Source organism: Myotis nattereri (genome assembly GCF_964212035.1).
Source record: "Myotis nattereri genome assembly, chromosome: 11".
Classification (NCBI taxonomy): Eukaryota; Metazoa; Chordata; class Mammalia; order Chiroptera; family Vespertilionidae; genus Myotis; species Myotis nattereri.
In genome coordinates this window covers 6,264,833-6,270,140 of record NC_138086.1, presented here as the reverse complement: position 1 = coordinate 6,270,140, position 5,308 = coordinate 6,264,833, and positions in this window count along the sequence as shown.

The window sequence follows — 5,308 nt, the reverse complement described above, 5'->3', positions numbered from 1 at the left end:
TTCAGTTCAGGAGTGTTGTGTTGGCCTAGTGAACAACACTAATGTCAGGCTAATGCATTAAAAATCAGCACCCCGAAAGACACTGTTACCAGAGCGGGACAAAAGATGGTGGGACCCAAGAAAGGAGCTTTCTTTTGTTATGCTTGATTGACAGTTCATCAGAGAGGTAAAGGGAGAAGAGGGTGATTTCCATTCCGTCCTGATTGTGGGCTCTACATTAAACTTCTGAGATGAGTCTGGTGGGAAGATGCTACCAGGGAGAAAAAAAGGGGTGGCTTAACTTAGGTCTGGGAAGCCCAACTCACTACTAAAGTACAAGGATAATCCTTGCACATTCTTCTAAAGATATCTGTCAGAACCCTTTGTGAAATTAACCAAGTACTTCATGGCACCAATATGGAAGACTGGACTTTAAAGTGTATTGTACTTAAAAAGTGAGATAGAGGTCAGTACTTGGTTTGATGGCTTTAGAGTATTGGATACACAATAAGAGGCTTATTTTTTTAAAAAAAAATATTTTATTGATTTTTCACAGAGAGGAAGGGAGAGGGACAGAGAGTTAGAAACATTGATGAGAGAGAAACATCGCTCAGCTGTCTCCTGCACACCCCCCACTGGGGATGTGCCTGTAACCAAGGTACGTGCCCTTGACTGGAACTGAACCTGGGACCCTTCAGTCTGCAGACTGACGCTCTATCCACTGAGCCAAACCGGTTAGGGCAATAAGAGGCTTACTGACTTGATAAATTATCGAGGGAACTTTTGGGCTACAAACTGAACTTAAAAGCTCTATTAGTAACAACACCAATAAAATAAACCATGAAGGAAGACCCATTTTTAAAAGTAATTGCATTCATGTTTGCATAGGTAATAAAATCAGATAGCACAAAGTTCCAAAAGCTCAAAGGGTATATATATTGAAACATTTCCCTCCCACCAGTCTTTTCAGTAAAAGACCACTTTAATAAGCCTATCACTCTCTGGTGGGACAGAATGGATTAGTCAAAGAGCTGGTGCAAGGATCAAGTGAATATGAGGAAATACCTTTCAAAATGAGTTTCTGCACTAAGTGGGCCAAGAAGAGCGGTGTAGTCAAGAATGGAAGTCCCCCCTCACCCCCAAAGAAAGAAAAAATAGAATAAAGTAAAATATATGCACTAATTCTAAAAACAGAAAGAAGAAAAGAATGGAAGTCCCCAAATCCGAGGCTCTCCTATCAGTACCAAGGACAGAAGCCATTGCTGTCAAATCTTTACCAAGAGAAAACTGGTTCTCCCCCTGAATCCGGAAACGGGTCCCTTGAAGGTAAGCACCTCCTCTCACTGCCTAAAATGTTATTCTAAAAGTGCTGCTTTCATTGTCTATGTGCTCTGACTTGTCCCACTCTCACTATTCCATCTGTCGGGGAAATGCTCCTGCAGAGGAATTTCATTTTGAATCTACTCTCTCTACTCGTACAAGTCTATGCCAGAGCCCATCATCTGGCCTCCCCTTCATTGATTAGAGGTCAGAACCTAGGATGCTAAGAATAAACACAGTATTCTAAAATCAAAGCCAACAGCCCTTATCTGGTTTGGTTCAGTGCACAGAGCCTCAGCCCTCGGACTGACGGGTTGCCCCGGGGTTCCATTCTGGTCAAGGACACCTACCTCAGTTGCAGGCTAGATCTGGCCTGATCCCGGCTGGTCAGGGCATTTGCAGGAGGCAAACAATGGATGTGTCTCTCTCACATCAATGTTTCTCTCTCTGTGTGTCACTCCCCCTCCCTTCCACTCTCTATCTTTTTAAAAAATATATTTTTATTGATTTCAGAGAAGGGAGAGGGAGGGAGAGATAGAAACATCAATGATGAGAATCATGGATTGGCTCCTCCTGCTGGCCCCACACTGGGGATCGAGCCCACAACCCAGGCATGTGCCCTGACCCGGAATCGAACTGTGACCTCCTAGTTCCTGGGTAGATGCTCAACCACTGAGCCATGCTACCTAGACCCTTCCACTCTCTCTAAAAATCAATGGAAAAATATCCTCTGATGAGGATTAACAAAATAAACAAACAAAAAGTTAAAGCCAACAGATACTGCCGCCTCACTCAGGGACGGGAGTCCAGTGCCGGTGGGCAGCGACAGGCCCTGTCCGCGAGTACCCTCTGGTGGCAGCAGAGTGCAACTGCGTCACCGCGACAGCGCCTCCTCGCTTCGGTCCGGGAGGTGCCCCCGGGCAACGGAGTGGGATCCGGACGGCCGGCCGGGCCCGGCGCGCCAGGGGCGCTGCGCTGCTCGGTACGTGCCTGAGTGCACTGGCTGGGCATGAGGAGTGCACACGGGAGCTTAAGTCCAGTGTGCACGCGAGCAGGCTTGTCCAGGGACCCGACCCCTGCGTATCTGCTGTGTTCAACGTGTGCTGTCTGCGTGTGAGCGCGTGTTACACGCGGTGGGTGGGTGGTGGGGAGGTCCGCGCCTCCAGCGCAGGGCGGAGTCCTCACGGAGGCGTGAAATTGGTTTGGAGCAAACACATTACGGAAAGCAATTACCGGGGAGAGGTTCTAGGCCCGCGGGACCGGCAGCCCGGAGGCTGGAGGAAGCTCCCTGGCTGCAGGAGTGTCTGGGTGTCTAACCCTGGAAAGGGCCTTCCCGGCACGGCCGGCGGGGAGGTGGGAAGCGGGCGGCAGCCTCTCCCCTGCCCGCTCCGGGGCCTCCCGGCTGTGGCCGGAGTCCTCGCCCTGATGGTCGGGGAGAGGCCAGCGCCCTCTTCCCAGCTGCCTGCCCTCCCCTCTCCTTCCTCCTCCCGCCCGCGGCTCCGGCTCTGCGTCCACTCCATTGCCCCTTGCACTGAACTACTTCCTCCCACTTGTTTCTCAGGGTAGAGTCGCCGTTAGACGGAAGGTTCACTGAGGGCAGGCCAGGCCGCATTCCCAGCGACGAGCCTAAACCCAGGCATCAGGAAGCCGATGGCGCGGACGGCGTGAGGGGACTTCCGGGTGGGAGGGGGGGTGGAGCGCACAGGGGACGTGGTGACGGAGGGAGGCCGCGCGCGGGGCGGCAGACACATGACACTCTGCAGAGGACGTGCCGCGGCGCCGTACAGTCCCATTAGCCAATGCCGCCCCACCAACTCAGTACGAAGAAAACATTTTCCATCAGAACGCACACACGGCGCTCTCTGAAAGCCAGGCATCCTCGAGAGCGGGGGTCCGCTTGGAGCAGAGCGTTCAGCCTCCGCCACCGCCCAGCGGCCCCCGTGCGGCCCCGACCGGCCCTCGTCCTGCCTTCCAGACCCGCAGACCAGCCGCCGGCCCGCGGCCTCGGGACGCTCGTGCCCGGGAGCCCCATGGAGCCCGGTCCGCGCGCCTGCCCCTCTCCGCCGCGTAGTCAGCACGCTCGGTCCTGGCCCCGGCCGCCCGTCCTTCCGCGAGGCCCGGGGTCTGGGAGGGGGCCTGGCCTGCGGCCTCCCCGTCGGCCGGGCCGCCCCGCAGCCCCTGACTCTCCCTCCCCCGCCCCCGCCCCCGCCAGCCACTCGGGCCGAGAGACCCTTTAAACCCGTCGGTCCGCGAGCCTCCGGCGGGCTCCTCCCCGTCACTCAGGCCCCGGGTGAAAGCAGAGGCCACCTCCTCAAAGAGGGGCGTCCCTGCCCCCTCACACCCTCCCCTCACGCCGCTCCCCATCGCCCCGCGTGCCCCCCTCACACCTTCCCCTCACACCGCTCCCCATCGCCCCGCGTGCCCCCCTCACACCCTCCCGGAACACCGCTCCCCATCGCCCCGCGTGCCCCCCTCACACCCTCCCGGAACACCGCTCCCCATCGCCCCGCGTGCCCCCCTCACACCCTCCCGGAACACCGCTCCCCATCGCCCCGCGTGCCCCCCTCACACCCTCCCCTCACACCGCTCCCCATCGCCCCGCGTGCCCCCCTCACACCCTCCCCTCACACCGCTCCCCACCGCCCGGCCAGTCACGCGGGAGCCGCTCCTTCCGGGTCTGCTTAGCGCCCCCCACTGGGCGGACCGCGCCGCTGAACCCGTGAGCGGACACCCGGGCTTCTCCCCGGGCTGCGCCCTCCAGAGGCCGCAGTACAGAACGCCCCCCCTCCCCACCACGTACCCCTCCCGCCCCGGCACACGCCTCGGAAACCGCTCTTGACGCGTCTCTCACAACCCGCCCCGACTTGTCCCGAGGCGGGACCTGGACGCCCCACACAGCCCGCCATCGGCCTGACCTCTGTGGGCCTGGGCTCCCGGCGCCGGCCCTCCCGGCCAGGCGTCCGTCCTCGCGCCGCGCCCCGCAACCCCCAGGCAGCCCAAGGCCAGAGAGGCCCGGTGGGAAGCCAGGCTCACTCACCTCGGCCGGCCCGGCCGCCTCAGCTGCTCCTTCAACCGGCGAGCTCCGCGCCCTCCAAGCCCCGCCCCGCCGCCTCGCGCCCTCCAGGCCAGCCCGGCTGTTGGCGGGAAAATCGTGAACGCCGGCGCGTGCGCACTCTGTGGCCCTGGAAATCTGTCTAGCAACCGTGTCGTCACGAATTACAGTGCACTTGATTGGCTGCTCTGCGGCTCCGGTCAACTCTGCCTCCCTCCCTTCCTCCTGTCCCTGCAGGCCGACTCCTGGCTGCTGGGGACCCTGCAGGTTCTTAAAATCCTGGTTCTGCAAAGACCCTCAGGAACTCCCTCCTGTCTTGTTTTACAGCCCAGAGCGGGGAAGAGACTTACGTTCCGTAAGTTAATGGCTAGAACCCAAGGGCGTAACTCTCAGTTCAGCTCCTGCCACCTCGAAGCTAAATTGAAGGAGCAGATCAACAGTGGCAGGAACCAGTGTGCATCCGATGCTCCCTGACCTACAGGACAGGGAAGAGGGAGAGCTTTGGGGGAGTTTATTTTTTCTAAACCTGGGCCTTCCAATCTCTCTTCATGCATGGTTACCCCTCCATGCTTGCCCACCTGGGCACCTAACTTCCCCTTGGCCTTTCTGTCCTCCCGCCCGCTCCCCACTCCCAGCTACCTTTACTCTCCTGCCCCACTGTATGCACGGCCTCGTCTGCTGAGGCTCTGCCCTAACCCTAGTCATCTACTGGCCGGCTGTCCTTTGGGACTTTTCTGACACTATCACGGGGCTCAGGGGCAGGGCTCTGCCTGGGATCCCTCAACAGCTGGTGGATGCCAGAGGGGGAAGGTGACACGGCTGGCACCATGGAACAGATCCAGTCTGCCCATCCTGAGGCCCCAGTGAGTGGGCCAGCTCAGAGGCAGGCCTGTTGGAGATAATACCCAACAACACAGGTCTGGAGACTTTAATGTGCATGCAGGATTCAGACTGTCC